This window comes from Sceloporus occidentalis, unplaced genomic scaffold (assembly GCF_023333645.1).
Source record: "Sceloporus occidentalis isolate IW3139 unplaced genomic scaffold, rSceOcc1.0.p SCAF_5, whole genome shotgun sequence".
Classification (NCBI taxonomy): Eukaryota; Metazoa; Chordata; class Lepidosauria; order Squamata; family Phrynosomatidae; genus Sceloporus; species Sceloporus occidentalis.
The window spans coordinates 103,562,795-103,582,140 of NW_028316985.1; the positions used below are offsets into that span (position 1 = coordinate 103,562,795).

The 19,346-nt window shown below is 39.6% G+C and overlaps 1 protein-coding gene across 3 annotated transcripts in view; it reads left to right on the forward strand.

Annotated features, from left to right (window-relative positions):
- The window catches only part of LOC149312607 (signal peptide, CUB and EGF-like domain-containing protein 1), a 254,919-nt gene that overhangs the window by 194,578 nt on the left and 40,995 nt on the right, over positions 1 to 19,346 (forward strand). The gene's annotated exons all lie outside the window — the stretch shown is intronic.

Genomic DNA, 19,346 nt, shown 5'->3' on the forward strand with positions numbered 1-19,346 from the left:
CCTTTTCCTTCTGTTGTAGACTTTCAAAAAGTTCTAACTAAAGCATTATTCAGATGGTTGCAAAACCTGTCATTAGCTGCTGATTTCTAAAGTGCAGCAGATCCTCCTTTGAAAGTGCCATTAAGGGAGAAAAGAAATGGGATTGTGGATGTGAGTTTAGCACTCAATTAATTAATTCATTATTCTGTGTATATTAAGTCACTGTCAAATGGGGCAGCCTTGAGGCACACTGTGCCAATTTAGAAGTACTTAGAATGACAGCTGTAGACTAATGTAGCCTCTACAGCTTATACAGTGACTTTATCATTGGACTGTGGATCTTATGCATCCTGTTAGTAATCAGTTATCAGTTACCGTTATCAATTTAAGAAAATGAACCAACGTTTTCTTAAACTTGTTCTTGGAAGGTGAAACATAAACAGGTAGAACATGATTTTTTTCTCCTCCTGCTAAACAGGAAAATCATTTAAAGCCATATCAGTTATGTCCCAAATTTTGACACTGTGCTAAAGTAGAAGCTGTTGTAAAATCCTGAAGTAATCCTGCAGTCAGCCAACATTTCCAAATTCCAAACTCTGAAAGTGTTAAAACCCAGAAATATTTCTCCTAAATCCAGGACTGATGTAACTTTTCTCTCAACCTTTGACGAAATCTGAGATGATCTGCCATATTATGTGGTGATACAGGAGACATGGCTGAATGCTGTTTGATAAAATGGGACAGCAATGAGTTTGAAATCCTCACTGGAGCAAAAATGACTGTTGCTCAATAAAATTAGGCTGAAGACAGACAATACTGTTGTAGGTAGTGTAACCAAGCTCTCATAATCTGTTGTGCACATATTATTTTAGTTGGCTATTTGCTTTGGTCAAATATATTAAAAGGTAAAAAGAGAGAAAGAAAGAAAATAATTTGGAATTAATATTTACCTACTGCTTTTCATAATTTTCCATTCCTGGTCCTGTTCTAGTGTGTTAGCACCCCTCTTACTTCTGAATGAATTACAGTGTGGTTGGCTACTAGGACTCTTCACTTTGCTTTCTGAATAGTTTAGGCAGTCTGTACCAAAAGCCTATGCTTCTCTATTTGCAGTGTTTCTTGCTTACGTTTCCTGGCTAATAGATAGTCCTAACTCTCCATCCCTGCCTAGCTCCTGGAGCCCTTTTTGATTCCTTTGGTTGGCATTCCTGTTTCTTTGTCTGGACTGGCCCTGTCCCTGGATTCTTATGGCATTGGTCATAGGTTTGGAAATACTGGCTTATGTTAATCTGGAATGGATTTAATTCTTGGAATTGGCCCTGGCCCATGGCTGTAGGATGGAAGCTCCCAGCACTTGTTCCATCTGTGCTTTCCAATCTGACAGGTACATTTTCTGTCTTCATAGAGAAGTCTGTTTACCCTTCCTCCTGCAATATGATTTAATACCAAGAATAAATAAAACCAGCTTGCCATCTGAATTTAATTACTGCTTCTTAACAGAATCGTCTTATTGTTCTCATTGGAATTATTTTTTATGAAACACCTCACCAAATAATGTTAGCATACAGTAGGAAATGAATTGTTACCCGTTATAATTATTTTTGTTAAAACAGAACATAAGCAGACACTGATCACATCAAAGAGAGATCTAGCCAGTATATTGGTTATACAACCACCAGATAAATCACTCTGCTTAAACAACCTTGAGATAGAATTTACTGTTTCAAAATAGTTCAGGGTTGCCTTGTCTCTTTTCGCAACCCCATGGGAAAGCCAGTGTTGTGTTTATGAATGGAGTGCTGCACTTTGATTAGAAAGACCTTGGTCAAATCTGTAGCTCATAGAGTATTTGTTAAGAGAAAGCAGAAGAAATCCCATGGATGTGTCCATATTTCTTAGGGGAAAACAGAATTCAAATATGATAGACAGACAAGGCACATATCCAGATTACATTTAATCAAAATAATCAAGGACCTGAGGTTGGCATGACAAGTAATCAATCTAGATGATAAGATAAGGTGCTAATCTCTGGGGTTCAGCTCTCAGATCAAGCTCCTCTACCACTTGGGAGAAGTCATGGGTTAGCTCTTGTTTGGGGGGCTATTTGTAAACCACTTCAGCTTCCAAATTTTTTAGAATGTAGAGGTGTTAATAATTTTCTTCATTTAAAAAATGTGAAGCGCTGAAATTCTGCTGTTCCTTTTAAAAAAAAAAACCAGGCCTATATGTCTTTGATCTTCGCTTGAGTTAAATATGTGAAAATACACTTGACTAATAGGGATCCTGTGGCTTAGTGATTAAGATGCCAATTCTGATGATCAGATGATTGGATGCAAATGCAAGAAGATAAATAGGTAGCACTTCAGTGGAAAGGTAACAGGATTCGGTGCAGTCATGCTGGCCACATGACCACCAGGGTAGTCTTCGGACAACGTTGGCTCTTCAGCTTAGTAATGGAGGTGTGCACCACCCTCTACAGTTGGTTACAACTAGACAATCATGTCAAGGGACTACCTTTACCTTAAATTCTAGCCTACTTGCCCATTTTTCCTACCATTAAGGTTGGGCAAAGTGTAGCCTGTTCCATATATTGTTGGACTACATCTCCCATCCATGCTAGCCAGCATAGCCAACAGTGAGAAAGGAGGGATATTAATAAATAAATAAATAAAATATTGATTAAATAAATAAAAATAAACACTAAGAGACACAGTTCAGCAAATTTAGAGGGCCACACGTTGCCCATCCCCGATACAGATGATTTAGTAAGCAAATAAAGGAACACATTGATTATGATGATTCTTCTACTTCTCTTTCTTCTTCCACTAACATCTATAGAAACAAATAAGCCATCATATAAAGCTGTTTCCTCCCCCCCCCCAATTATGTTTCTTTATGTCTGAAGAGGGAAGAAATCTGAGAACTGATACCAGAATGGCATAATACATAAAAACTTCCTGTCAAAATGCCTCTTAAGACACCCTTAAAAGTAACTTTTGAAAGTAACTATAAACTGTAAGTAAATACACCAGTGAAGCAGTGGCATCACCCGACTTGGTGACACCCAGTGCAGGGGATGGGGCTTCTGGCAGGTGAGACTTCTGGTGCGCAAGTGCCCACATGGGAACACGCACGCATGGGAGCCTGCACGCACACAAGTGAATACACATGTGGTCCCATAGGGGACCAGACAGGACACACAAGACCTCGCAGCGGCCCAGACAGTTGAGTCTCCCTTATCTAAAATGCTGGACTGACTGACTGACTGACAAATGCTTGGGATCAGAATTATTTTGGATTTTGGAAACCTGACAGGTGAGTCTCCCCTATCCAAAATGCTTGGTGTCAGAATTATTTTGGAGTTTGGAAACCTGTATGCCCATATATGTACAAATGAAATATCTTGGAAATGGCACCCAAGCCTAAACACAAAATTCATTATGTTTCATATACACCTTAAACACATAGCCTGAAAGTAATTTTATAAACAACATTTTTAATAAATGTTCTTCATGAAACAAAGTTTATGTATATGGAACATTCAGAAATCAAAGGTGTTACCTATGATTTTTTTTAAAAAATTTGGAGTGTTTCAGATTTCAGAATTTTGGATAAGGGAGAGTCAACCTGTAATTACTATTTGTGACTCATTGCATCCAATGTTTTGCTGCCAATGAAGGTCTATGTTACAATCTTTCTTGCGTACAGTTTCCTCACCACTCCTTGCACCTGTGTAGGCCTCCTTTTATGAGTCCATTAGAGCTCTGAGATCTTCTGGAGAGGGTTCATTGGTGGGAACAAGGGAGAGGAAACCATTGTGGTAGCACATCTTACAGCAGTGGTGAAGCTGTACATTCATTTGAATGCATGGTTGCTACCCTACATCTCCTGATAATGTTTAGTTAAAGCAGGTGCTCCAAATTGTATTCCCAGGCATCCTCTTGTAGAGGATGTTGTGGAAGTATAATGATGTAAAATCACAAATATGCATGAACTAAACATTGAAAGGGAGCACAGCTTAGTGGTTACTACTTGCTAAAGTAACATATACTTTGAAATGTGTATACCAACCCAGGCATATCCTTAAGTCTAGTTCATTGGACTATACAGGGAAGAAGACTTTCAGACTGACATGCATTCATACCACATGTAAAAGCTTAGTGCCTATAAGACAAACAGACAATGCTTCAGTCAGAGCATTCCTTTGGTTCAGCTGATTCTGAAACTAGAGGAAGAAATGTTAAGCTAACCTTGGCATTTGGTCTTTGCAGATGTTCTGAAGTTATTTATTGTGTTCCTCATCAGTGCAGGCTCATAAATATGCTGTGGGAGTTATAATTTTACTGCTTGTACTCAATTATTTCAGAGTTAATACTTGGTAACAGAAAGCACATTTCCTTGTAAGCAAAACCAATTTCCTTCTTTCTTTTTTCTTTTTTCCTTTTTTCTCTGCTTATAATGTTGCGTTTGAACTTCTCTAATCTCATGGCTAAGTGTCAGCAATAAAATTCTTGAATAAATATCTACTCTATCTAAGTCAGAATTCATCAAAATGAACAAAGTTGTCCACTAATAGTGTTTGAAACAAAATGGCTAAACCTTTTATACTTTAAATTGAACTTAAAGGTATTGTAATCAATGCCAGACCATTTTTGTGTGCGCACACATCATTAGTGCATTATTAACTACGTTTCATTAACAATGGAATGGACTTGATTACAAGTTAGTCATGCAAAGGGGAAACCAAAGAAGAGTTTTTTGTTTTCAGTCGCTATTAGTTCTCATTTCCAAACCACTTGTTGGAGGTTGGAGATTGAGACCATAAACAAATGAAATAAGAGAATTTAGTTCAGTTAAGATTTTCTGCTCGTCTTTATTTAATTGTTTTACTGCCACATACTATAACACATAATAGCTGTTATGTAGATCTGCATCAGTATACTTACTTTAAATCAACATAATTGTACCTATTTCTTTTGTGCTCCTCCGTGAAGTGCTTTGTCTAGCTATGAATTGATTTGAAAATTTGGGGGCTATCTGGAATCTAGCATTCAAAATCTAGACTCTTTAGTCAGCAGCAAATCTTCATAAAACTGATGTACTGGGACAGAGCTTACTGGTTTACAGTGTGCAGAATTATTTCCATTTGGATTCTATTTTCTTATGCCAGGCCTCTACCACCTTGTTTTATTGAATGTATGAAGCATTGGCTTAACTTACCTCACATGCTTGTTGTGAGGATAAACTGGGGTGATCTATGTATTCTGAGTCCCTTAGAAGAAATGTGAGTTGCAGAGGGATTAAAATAAATTACTGCACTCCTCCAATGGTAAGTGTGTGTGTGTAAGAGAGGTAAAGGCCCTATACAGACAGCCAAAATAAAGCTGCTTCGAGTCACTTTGGAAGTATGGTGTTTACATGATGCATGCATCCTAAGAGTCGGGAAGCTGCACCGAAGCTGCACTCCAGTCCTTAGGCAGGGACATAGCCAGGATTTTAGGAAGGGGGGGTCCAGACTAAGTGCCACCGTTATAATGGGGCTTGGGTGTGGCAGCGCAGCAGCACACACCATTCATTTTATCTAACAGAAGGGGGGGCGGACCCCAAAAAAACCCCCTTGGCTACGTCCCTGCCTTAGGACTGGACTTCAGCTTTGGTGCGGCTTCTGGACTCTTAGGACGCATGTATCATTGAAACACCATACCTCCAAAGTGACTCGAAGCAGCTTTATTTTGGCTGTCTGTATCAGGCCACCGATAGAAAAGAAAAAAGAATAGAACTAGACTTTTGTTCAAAGCTGGGAAACTTTTGTGAATGGATAACTGATAAAAAAAAATTAATATCTTGGGATTCTTTTCAGAGAATCTCCTTTCTAATCCAACATTAGTTGCACTCACCTGGGATCTGGAATTATTAATCTATAATATGTGGCATCAAACTGGAAATAAGGATAAAGAAAGAGAGTTTCAGCAGAGTTTTTTTCCCTCCTCTGTGGAGCAGATCTGGAACTAGTGACTCTCAGTCCATAACCATGGTAATGTTGACTCACTGTGAATGCATTGGTCTATATTGCCTCTCAAGCAACCATTAGCAAAGAGTCCCATTTTAACCATGACTGTAAGATGGATAACATTGTGTGGGTGGCACTAGCTGCAGGTAGAACTTAGGAGGAAAGAAGAAAAACAGAAAATAACTATTTTAGAACCAAATGTGTACACATAAACCTTGTCAAGTTTGTGTATTTAATTTGAGGGTGTGTATGTGGTTGTTAATGGAAGAAAAGGGTACTCATTCCTTCAAGTGAGCTGGCAGTGTTTTTAAAACTTCTTTGGAAGAGAACTTACTGGTAGCATTTTGTTCTTCAGAGTCTGTCCTAACCCTGGGAATTTGTGGATCCACCTTGCTTATTTTATAGGAGTAGTATGTAGAGCAGAGCTTGAGAACCTGTCTCACTCAAGGTGTTGTTAATAAATAATAAATAAAACTTTTATTTGTATACCGCCTTTCCTCCAGATCAAAGCGGTTCACATATCATAGCTATAACATATTACTTTTTCTCCCCAGCTCCAAAAATCCATTTAATATATAGTCCTCAAACAGAGGATGTATCAGATATTAAACAGAAAGCCTAGTCAACAAAGAGGGATGAGAATAGTAGTTCCCCAGCATATGGAGGACTGCAGGCTACTCATTCCTTTCTGTTAGCATTCTTCCAGACTGTAGAGCAAACTGGAATGTAGTTAGAATTGAAGCCTTGTCATATATTTCTTGAAAGAATTGCTTGCCGTGGAAGGGTAGACAAAATTCCCAGCCACCAAGGTTCTCAAATCAGAAAACCTGTTTCTGGAGCCCAAGACACTTCGAGTAAGTTGCAGGCTGAGAAAAGTGCTAAACTGACACATTGTGCACTGCAGTACAACCGGTAAAACAGCCAGAGTGTAGCAGTACAGCTGATTCAAGTGGCCCTACCTGGTCCTGTAATGATGTTGATTCTGGCCTGGTTCCTAGCTTTAAGCAAATTGTTCTGGCTTAATCTAAACTTGACAGGTCTTACCTTAACTATCTTGGGTTGGAGTCCGATCTAAAGCGGAAAATGTAAGAATGCTGAACCTTCCCTTTGCTGAATCTTCCCCTAATTTCTGATGTGTAGCAGTACAGGAAGGAAGGAAGGAAGGAAGGAAGGAAGGAAGGAAGGAAGGAAGGGAATTTATTTATAGTCATAGTCCAATAAAAGAAGATATCATTTACAAAATTTAAGAATCACATTAGATTAAAACAGTATAAAACATATTCCCATATGTCTGGCAGGTTCTGATACTGTGAGATACCATGTCATCCCTGCTAGGGGCAGAAAAAATGTAGAGGGAAAGGTTTAACATCCTCCCCTAGTCTCCCCTATTTCACTTTTAAATTGCATTTTAAGATACTTCTTTGCCACCATCGTTAATGGTTTGGCCTTTAGGTACAGTTTCTAAGTTGCTCAAAGACTCCCTGCTTGACTCTCCTGTGAAGGACATGCTTCCCTCCAGAGAGACCTAGTATTGTCTACAGACAGCTCTGTTGTCTATGTGTGTGCATTATGTCCATGGCCAGTTGGCCTCAGCCTTGTCTCATATGCTAGATTAAAAGCAATAATAAGGAGATAATATAAAATGCAAGGTACATGAAATAGAGGAGGAAAGGAGGTGCTTTGTCAGTTGTCAAGTAAGCCTCAAGACGAACAAATAATCAGATCAGCCAAAGTATTTTAGGCTGCAATCTGTTCGTTTTCCTGAGATTAAACACAGTTTAATTTTATGAGCTTCCTTTTGAGAAGAGGTATCTGAGTTTCCATTGCCTAAAATGGGGTTGGTGGAAAGAAGTAGTATCAAATGCAATAATTGCTATTATTGTCAGATATTTTTTTTTAAAAAATTCTCCATCCATTATGCAATGTGAACCTAAGGCAAGGTCTGTTGGCAGGTGTACCTGCCCAGGACACAGCTGTTTCTCAGGCGTAGGAGATGGGATGAGGCATGTTCATACATAAGTAGCCACACCAGCTGATAGTGGGAATGGGGATATTGTCTGCTCTGGTTGCAAAAATGTCAATTTACTAACCTGCTGAAGAGCCCCTCACATTCATGGTAATTTGTGACATGACTATTCAGAAGTCCAGATTTACTTTGTCTCTATCTTACAGTGCTATTTGCTTAAAAGGGTTTTAAATCATCAGTAGTGTGCAAGGTGTTAAATGGAGTGACTAATAGTGGAAACAGAGAGCCTTTCACTTCTGAGACACTGGTAAGACTCCAGACCCGTTCAGGACGGACCTAAAACCATTACTGTCTGATGGCTGCTTTGTGGCCTTGGCACTCTGTCCACAAGCAGGCAAGTTTTCACCTTGCCAAAACCACTTGCATAATTAGTGTTGCTGTAATAGGACATTTTGGAAGCTTCAGTGAAATAAGTCCAGGGTCATGGACTTGAATGGATGGGCATGGAAAATGAAAATTCACCCTCTTGATCCCAGGAATGGTTTCCTTAGTTCATTGCTACAGTTGCAGCTACATGAGGAAACTCTCAAGACATAGCCTCTGTGCTAGCAATATACTTTCATTTCTGAGGATAAAATAACTTTACCTTAGCAGGTAAAGTTAGAGGAAGTGTGACCCTGCTGGTGCTATTAGACCTCTCAGCGGGATTTGACACAATAGACCATGACATCTCTTGGAACGCCTGACAGAGCTAGGAATTGGAGGCACTGCTTTGCAGTGGTTTCATTCCTTCCTCTCAGGTAGATTGCCGAGGGTGATGCTTGGGGACAGTTGCTCTTCAAAAACAGAGCTTAATTGCAGCATCCCTCAGGGTGCCATCCTGTCCCCGATGTTATTCAACATCTATATGAAGCCACTGGGATAAATCATCAGTACACATGGAGTGGGGAGTTATCAGTATGCTGATGACACCCAAATATGTCTCAGTCATCAGCAATGATGACAGATGGCATTTCTCCCCTCAATCAATGTCTTGCAGCAGTAATGTACTGGATGAGGGAAAACAAGCTCAAGCTGAATCCAGACAACAGAAGTACTTGCATTAGGGGCCCCCAAACCAGGTATCGGGCTGCAACCTCCAGTCCTAGAGGGGTTCACGCTCCTCTCAAAGGACTGTGTTCGCAGCTTAGGGTGCTTCTCAACTCGTCGCTTCAGATGAGAACTCAAGTGAATGCAACGGTCAAGAGTGCCTGTTATCAGCTCCAGCTGATACGTCAGCTGTGCCCTTTCCTGGAGCCGGGTGACCTTGAAACTGTAGTACATGCACTGGTAACCTCAAGACTTGATTTTTGCAATGCGCTCTACATGGGGCTACCCTTGTGCCTAGTCTGGAAACTTCAACTGGTGCAGAATATGACAGCCAGATTGATTACAGGAACAACTAGGAGTGACCATATTACACCTATATTGAAATCACTCCACTGGCTGCCTATTCGTTTCCGGGCACAGTACAAGGTGTTGGTCGTTACCTTTAAAGCCCTCCATGGCTTGGGTCCAACCTAGTTAAGGGATCGCCTCCTTCCGTACAATCCGCCCCACACCCTCAGATCCTCTGGGAGGAATTTGTTGCAGTCCACAAAGACCAGATTGACGGCGACCTCCCAGAGGACTTTTTCTGCGATCGCTCCCACTTTATGGAATAGCCTGCCGGCCAAGATCCATCAAATTACCAACCTTGAGAGCTTCAAGAAAGCTGTCAAGATGGATCTCTTCCGGCAGGCCTTCCCGGAATAGAACCCAGCCATGTAAAGATCCCCCCACAGACATATATAAGTGAAGACTCTGCCCGCCGTTATTGTATTATTGTTTTTAGATTTTATTATCTGTAATTGATAGAATAGTTTAATCCTTTTTAAGGAGTAGTGGTGGAAATTGTATATATTGTTTTTTTTTTTTAAAGGTTGTACGCCGCTTTGATTGTGTTAACAAAAAGTGGGATATAAATTAAAGTTTTATTTATTTTTATAGTGGCTTCTACTAGTCACCCATATCATGTATTATCCTCTTGTTTGGTGCAAGATATTGAAAAAAATCTAAAAAGGAAATTTGTCATGGCAATGACATAACATTTGGCAACCGCTCTTAGCTTTCAGGAATCTAAAGCAGAGACCCTTCTGATGTTTTAGACTATAATCACCACAATCTTTATCCTGTCTGGGGCAGATAGTAGTTTCAGTGCAACACAACTGGAGGATAAAAGGGTCCTCCAGCCTTGATTTAAGAGTGCTGAGGACATAATCTCATTCTTTATGTAAGGCCTGGGAGGCATGTCACCTATGTGGTATTCTCTTCTTCTCAGTTGGATATCTTGAGCAATGAGTATCCCATGGCAAAGAAAGAGGATCTCTTGATTCTGGGACTACTCTGATGTTCCACATTCCCATTATCCACTGGTATGGCTACTTATTGTGTGGACTTGCCTCATCCCTTCCTGCTATGTCTGAGAGACAGCTGTGTCCTAGGCAGGTACACCTGCCAGCATTCCTTGCCTTAGATTCACATTGCATAATTCATGGAGATTTTTTTTTATTTTAAATCTGACAATAATAGCAGTTCTTGCTTCTTTTGTTTCTCCTGCCATCCCAGTCTAAGGAGTGATGTGACTCCTTTCAAAAACTGCATGATTGTGTACAAGAATTAAGCAGCCTGGCATAGAAGGTCTTCTGTTGTTGTGGCACAACAGATGTGCATCTGCAAGGGGTACAGTGTGGAAGTGTGAATACCAGTATTTACATCTATATCCCACCTCAAGTGGTTTAATAGTAAAATTACAGGTAAAGGCTGGCATTCTATTTGAAAACTACATTTGCAAAAAAAAAAAAAAAGTTGTTTAAGTGACTACACTTTCTCAGAGATTATGTGAATCCAGTCCTTAGTGCAGCCCTATCTCTCGCTTTTCACTTGGTAAATGGGGAGCGCAAAGATAATTGAGGGATGGGTGAACTCAAGGCCATGGTGACTATTGCAGAAATGGTTTGTTCTAGGATCCATTGTAATTGAGCTGGCATGTATTTATGTTATGTTAAAAGTATAAAGTATATTGGCCAGGAAAAAAAGTTATAACTAACACAGTGAAATTCATCAAATAAAAATGTATCTGTAAGAAATATATAACAGTACCCATCAGATTAAAATGCACTTCTGCAACAAATCACCTTAAATAGCAGAAGCCTACTGGAAGGAGAGTCGACGTTATCTCCTGACAGAAGGAAAACACACATGGAACTAGCCTATACAGTTGGCCCTCCATTTTCATAGGGGATCTGTTCTGGACCTCCCTGCGAAAATGGAGGCTCATGAATATTCATGCCCCATAGGCTTGAATGGGGTGTCTGCCTGTTCATGGGCCCCATTGAAAATAGAGGAGGTCACCCATCCGCAGATTTTTCAAGGTTGTGGATCCCAGATCCACAAGTTAGGAGGAGCAACTGTACTTTGGTAGGAGTTTTAAATCCTGGGAGCAGCCACTGATAAAATCCTCTCTCAGGTCTTCACCAAATGTGCCTCTGATGATGACAGGCCAGAGTGAAAACACCCTCCAAAGCTTCAAACCTGGGCAGGCACATTTAGCAGAATGTGGACTTTGAAGCAGCCTGGTTTTTGATCAGGTACAATATTGTATGTTGTAACCAGCACTTTGAATTGTACATGGAAAATTGTACATGGAAATGGACCATCATTAGTCAGTGGTGCTATTGAAACAAAGGAATAATGTGCTCTTTAGAACCACTTCCAGTCCAGAGGCTGTCTGCAGCATTCTGAACCAGCTGAAGTTTCCAAGTACTTTACAAAGTCAGTCTTACATACAAAGTGTTACAGTAGTCTAACTGGGATATAACCAAGACATGGGACACCACAGCAGGCCAGAGACAGAAATGGGTGCAGCTGGCTCACTAACCTTACCTCTACAGATGTACTTCCTTCCGGTCATGGCTGAAATCAAATTTCTTTTCCGTTTTCAGTTTTAAAATAGCTGTGCATCTAAATTTTAATTCAGTTATCTCTGGTTTTATTATTGTGTTAAAAATGAAGCAAATGTCCTTCATTTCCTTCACAATTTAGTATAGTTCCTCCACAGTATATGTTGAAATCTGATGCCTATTTATATACGATGGGGTAGATGATAATCCATGTTGATAGAGTATACAGGCCTACAGCTATTTAAAAGACTAAAAATCCAGTGTAAAGATGACTTAGACAAAACAAGGATCTATGACACTCTCAGTAAAGAATGCTGGATTGTTTCATATTGAGCATTACATGCTTTTTTAATTTATCCTTTTAAAACACCTCTCCAGCTGTTTGGAAAAGCCTAAAAATACAAATAAAAATCATAAAAAACAAGACAATAACAACCACAAAAGCATTAAACAGCACAGTCTTCAGCCCTAAGCCAGAAAGAGCCCAGAGCCTCAGCATAGATCCCAAATGTTTGTCTAAATAAATCTGGTTATATGATGCACTCATCACATGAGGGTTATCACATGTTGCTTAATTTTAAATGTTGTGATGCAGCATTGGGCAACTGAAGGCATCACTGCAAACATACAAGAAAGACAGAAGCCATTAACTGACTTATCCTTTGTGTTGTTTCTGGTTATCTCACTAATGTTCAGCTAAAGTTCTCTAGTAATTGGGAGAGGAACAAAAGCAATAGGGAGATGACTAGACATAAACAATGGGAGAAGACAGGCATCCATGGCATCCTGCTTTGGTCTGGTTTTACCTATAACATGCTGCCTCTTTCTGTTTTTGTCACCATGTCACACATCCAAGTTCTTAATAGGCAGGGCACAGCAACGTAGGACTACTTAAAACTTCTCGGAAGCTTACAGTCTTCCATTTTGTCCTCAGAATTAATTGGAATCTATGGCCTGTTACAGACTGCAAAAATAAAGCTGCTTCGGGTCTCTTTGGAGGTATGCTGTTTAAATGATGCATGCATCCTAAGAATCTGGAAGCTGCACCAAAGCTACACTCCAGTGCTTAGGAATGGAGTGTGGCTTTGGCGTGACCTCCGGACTCTTAGGACCCATGCATCATTTAAAAAGCATACCTCCAAAGAGACCCGAAGAAGCTTTATTTTGGCAGTCTGTAACAGGCCTTAGTAACATCAAAGCTTGGGAGCTTTAATTGTCCTTGATTACTTACAATGGGTCTACCATTGGTTAAGTGTTAGACTTTTGTTATTTTAAAAATAAAAATTATTTAAAAGTATTTTAAGAAACCTAGGGCCTGAACAGACAGGCCAAAATAAAGCTGCTTCGGGTCACTTTGGAGGTATGCTGTTTGAATGACACGTGCATCTTAACAGGCCAGAAGCTACACCAAAGCTGTGCTCCAGTCCTTAGAACTGGAGCGTGGCTTTGGCATGGCTTCTGGACTCTTAGGACGCATGCAGCATTTAGCCCCTAGTTTCAATGTCAAACGTCTTACCTTTACACAGCCCGCAATACTACCTACAAAGCCCTACATGGCCTGGGCCCAGTCTACTTGAAGGAACACCTCCTCCCATATAATCCTTCCCATACACTCCGTTCCTCCGGGAAAAATCTTTTACAACCAAAAAAGACCAGATTTGCGGTGACCTCCCAGAGGTCCTCCTCTGTCACCGCTCCAAAAACTTGGAATGACCTGCTGGAAGACATTCGCCAATTATCCTCATTGGAGGCTTTTTAAAAAGCGACAAAAACCTTTCTCTTCCAACAGACCTTCCCTGAGTGATAGCCGCCCAGAACCGACTCTGTCCGTCCTTCCTACTGTATCTCCTCATCATTCACAGATTGCAGAATAATCTTGTAGTGTTGTATTGTTGTATATTTTAATAATGTTTTATGTTAATTTTATAGTTTGGGAGGGAGGGTTGGGTCAGGGTTTTGTGGGTTTTATTGTTTTTAGATTGTGTATCATAAACTCTTTTGTTACCTGCCTCGATCCCCAAACGGAAGAGGCAGGATATAAATAAATATATTATTATTATTATTATTATTATTATTATTATTATTATTACTAAAATATAAGATTATTGCTTTCTAACTTTTTTAGCTTTCTGCAAAAGCTACAATAAGATCTGTTATGATCTATAATTGTACCATTAGCGTATAGACGTGCATCACAGATATAGCCTTCAACTGCTGACCTAATATCACTTGCATCTGTAACCACCATACAATGTCCATCTCTTACGACAGGCAAGGCCTAATAGTTCGAATTCATTCTGCCCGAAATCAGCAGAAATGTACAAATAAACCTTAGTTAATTGCTAGACATCAATTTGGTAACTTCTGTGAAGTCAAATACACCAGAAGCCCTCTCATACCAGAAGAACTGTTATGTCTAAAGCTGTTGTTTGCAGAAACTATGTAGGGTTAAAAAGAACTGACAGGAGGGACACAGCTTTGTAAAACTGACAATCAAATAGCTGAATAACTCAAAAGGCGGGCTGAAATCAGCAGTTGACTGAGAGCAGTGGTGCTGGAATCTGAAGTAGGGTGAAAGAGAGATTCCAGTGTTTTCCCTTTAACTCATAATAAGCTTCCTCTTCTACAGATTTAAGTAGGTGAAATAGTTTTCTCTTTTCTATGGCCAGTGCTGAATTCCACAACTGACTGGTGATTCTACAGAAAATGTAGAGCATAGAATGTAGCTCAGTAGGCATTGCTATGAACTGGGATGTGAACCAAAGAGTTTATGCTTGAAACTGACAGGCATTTTGATTTGCTCTTTAAAGTTCTGACCAGGATGGCTGAAAGGAGGGACTAGGAAAAAAAATATTCACTTTGCATATTTATTTAAAGAATTTATGTATCACTCCTCAGCCATCCAGTGCTCTCAAGATGAAGTACAAGAAATTAATACATTTAAAACATTAAACATAAACAGATACAGTTCTAGTTCTAGTTCTAGTTCATCCTTATTATTGTTATAGACCAGCACAGTAAACAGATACAACATTTCAGAACAGACTAAAGCAATTGATTTAAATTTAATTGTAAAATTACACACAGTGAAAACAGCAAGAGCAGCCACCGCCTGGTTTTAAGGCCTGAAGACCATGCAAAATAATACAATTGTCTTGGGTTCCTACTGAAAACTAAAAAGAGCAGATATTCCTTGAGAGAGAGTTCCACAATCAGAGTTCCACATTTGTACTCACCAGCTTATCCTCTCATGAGCTAGTTAAGAAAATTAACTAGATATGTATGTGTGAATACGTAGGATGCTTTTTTATGGATTTTGTTAACACACTTCTTTTAGTGCCATTATTATAAAAACAACCATAGCTACAGAATGAATATGGTACACTCATTACTTATATACATATGCTTGTAATAAGTGGATGTGTGACTAATAGGGATGAGCAGATTTCTGTGGACTGCCTCCTTTTCTTACCTTCAAGTCTGTTGCATGTTGAACAATGTTTTTTCCATGCACAATTTTAAATGAAAAAAGTATGCATTTTCCAGACAGTTTTCAAATGGATGCATTAATGGGCACATGTCCCCAATGACTTAAAGTTATTTGTGCACATTTTTAAAGTGTGCTGTGGGGGGATTTAAAACATTTTTAAAATGTATGCATATTGTTGAACACTTTAAATGTGAAGCATGTCACTGTCCTGAAAATGTATGGTTTTCCTACTACAAATTGTATAATTTACCTTGCATTTTTAAAAAACTCAACAGAGAAAATTTCTTCCTTATTGCGGATCACTGGAGGACAGAGGTTCATTCCATTTTTTAGTGCCAGCCTTTCCCTAGTATGCCATTCTTGTCCACTCCATTTCATTCATGTTCATGTCCTAAAAAGGCTGATGTCATATCTTGCTACCATTGAAGTTATGTCTATTCATTAAAAACTCAATGATTATGGATTTCTAAATATTACAAATTTATATTATTGCATTATTCAATGGTTATTCAATAATTTGCCCTAGAAAGACAAAGTATTTCCTTAGGACTGGAGCATGGCTTTGGTGCACCTTCCGGACTCTTAGGGTGCGTACATCATTTAAACAGCATACTTCCAAAGTGACCAAAAGCAGCTTTATTTTGGCCTGCCTGTATGGGGCCATTATTCCTGTAACCACCATATTAATAAGGAATTGTTGAAGTTATATACCAGCATGTACATACCCTTTTCAGCAGTGCACTTAGCTGGGAGCTAATCTTGTTCAAGTTGATTTCAGCATTGATTTTCCCAATATGAACTAGAGAAAAGTTCCCCAAAATGGTTATATAAAGCTGAACACTGTATATGGGGAGTGAGGTGGTAATTATATGTATGGAGGTTGCTCTATGTTTGGCGGAATAACACAGTGTACGAGGGAGATAGGAGGGAGGAAGAAATGCTATTGGGGTTGTAAAGGGCAGAAAGTACTGTGATGGTGGAAGCTAAGTCAGATATCTTTGTGCTGGAGGGAGGGCAGAAATATTTCCACTGTCATGGCTACAGCATTATGCAATTAACTTTGATTTATTGGTCATTCTTAGTCCATGCAGTGATGGTGGAATAGTTTCAGTGGTCTGACCCTAGAAGCTGATGGAGCTGAATTGTTTCGTGTAGTTTCCCAGGAGGTGTCCTGCAATTTTAACTGATTTTGCATCATTGTTGTCTTATTATTTAATATAACAATTTTGAGTAAACAAATGGAAACTGTTGCATCTTCCAGAACCAGGTAATCTTAGATGACATGGACTACAGTATTTTGTTGTCTTCCAGTCTAGTTTTCAGCCTAGTTTGGAGGGAGAAAGGATAATGCTTTCTCTGCTGAATGATGTACTGAAGGGAATAGATGCAGAAGTGGCTCTGGACTCTCAGTGCCCTTCAGGTTTTTTTTCTGGATCTTTCAGTGGCCTTCAGTACCATCAATCATGTTGTTCTCCTGGAACAACAGAATACAACAGAGATAGATGTGCGGGACTGTGAGGAATAGTGCTACTGTGTCTCTAAACTTACCTTTATGGAGAGATGAACCCAGAAGGTTGTACTGTGGGACTCCTGCTCTGTCCAACAGCCATTGGCTTTTCAGGTACCTATAGGCTCTATCTTGACCTCATGCATTTACACATCTACATGAAACCACCACCAGAGATTTAATCTAAAGCGTTATTGTCATAGTTCACATGGAGAAATGAGAAGTTAGTTGGTTGATTAGCAATCTGAAAGTCAAGAGCCAGAACCCAGGGAACCAAAACCAACAGAGATGTGCACAGAAGAGTAGTCTGGGTTCAGGAACAGGGCAGTCTGTGAGCTGGCTTAGATGACCTGAGCTCCTGGAGTGGGTGATGGATGTTATTTCCCATGGCCACTGAACGCTTGCTGCCTGAGTTATGATCTTCATGCAAACAGCTGAGGCCACACCAATGGAGCTGCATGTGTGCCAAGCTTCTCCCCAGACAATCCAATTCTGCTGATATCTCTAAGGAAGACCCAACACTTGTCAACATGTGGATGATACATGTCTCTCCCTCTTATTTTCCCCAACCAGGGAAGATGTGAAAGCACTTAACTGGAAGCAGTTCTGGGATAAATGAAACTCAATTTAGATAAAAATTAAAGTACTTTTGGTGGGGAAACTTGCTGATTTGGATGAAGAGGCCATCTGTCAGGGATGCTTTGATGGAGAGTTCCTGCATGGCAGAGGGTTGGACTGGATGGCCCTTGTTGTCTCTTTCAACTCTGTGATTCTATGATTCTATAAGTGTTGGATGGTGTTGACCTGAAAGACCATGTTCATAACTTGGAGGTTCTCTTGGACCCGATTCTGTCTCTGGAAGTACAGTTGGCATTACCTGCCAGAAATACTTTTAATTGTTTTCGGCTGACTTGTCAGCTGCACTCCTATCTAAAGGAAGCAATACCATAGTCATCCGTACTGTAACATGCTCTGTGTGGGACTTCCTTTAAAGAGAGTTTGGAAGCATCAACTAGAATGCAGATTTCTGATTTCTCATTCCAAACATATAAAACCAATACTGTACCAACTGCACCTGTAGCGAGTGTGTTTCCTGGCACAATTTAAAGTACCCGTGATCACTTTTAAACTGTAAACAGGTTGAGATCACATTCTTTGAAGGTCCCTATGCACCCGTACATGCCAGGGTCCCAGTTTACCTGTCTGCTAGTGGAATGTGTTAGCTTGTCAGGCATAATAGGTAGTAAGTTTATCAAATGTTTTACCTAGGGTGTGTACATGAGCACCTTCATTTGACTGTTTTTAATCAGGAGTTTAAAAGACATAGTTGTTCCAAACTGGTTTTAATGGAATGTAGGCTCATCCTTTACACTGCAATTATTAGCTATATTTCATCTGTATTTTATATTATCTTGTTTTATCCTTTTACTGAACTACCATTTTACCATGAATGGCCATTTATTCTATTTAGAACAATTTTAAAGTAATAAAAATGATGGAAGTATGGCCTTATAATCACATAGGAACAGCTCTAGCATAGTGGTTAAGAGCATGAGCTATAATCCAGAAAGTCCTCTGTTCAAATCTCATCATGGTTTTGAGGAGGCCACCTTTCTCTTAGTTTTGACTCCCCATGTTGTGGCAATTATTTGGTTCTGCTATTAGAAAGGAAGATCTATGTATCAATCTTTATATGAAATATATTTAGGAAAAGCATAATTTATTTATGTCGTCAACTTTGTCATAGGGCAATTGTCTTGTAAAGCAAAGAGAAATGTAATGCTGTTGAATAGTCTTATGAATATAACGATTGCAAATGACTACTTGAAATTACATTTCGGGTCTGATGCAAGACAGATTCAGTGGTGACACTCTGTGGTGATCGCATGCATTGCTGCCAGACAACGTGTAAACAAGTGTCTGTTTCAACATTTTATTTTTATTTTTAATTTATTCATTTATAGGTTCAACACACTTTGTAATTAACTAAGTACCACTCCATATGACATTTTCCCCACATATAGGTAATCGGGGGGGGGGGGCTGGTGGAGCAACACTATCACATGGAAATATATACTGGCAAGCTGGGTTTACTTGTGCTGGAACATATCTGTAAACATTTATTGTGGGAAACCAGTTTAAGTGCTGGTACGCACTTCTAATGTCTCACTCATACCTTCCTAGTTTGTCAATTATTGTCATTGGCTGCATCCACACAGAAGAAATAATCCAGTTTGACACCAAGTGCCCCAACAAACTACAATTCCCAGAATTCGATAGCATTGAGCCATGACAGTTAAAGTGATTTCAAACCAGAGTAATTCTGCAATGTGGATGCAGCTGTTGTGTGCCTTCAAGTCATTTCTGACTTATGGTGACCCTAAGGTGAATATATCATAGAGTTGTCTGGATTT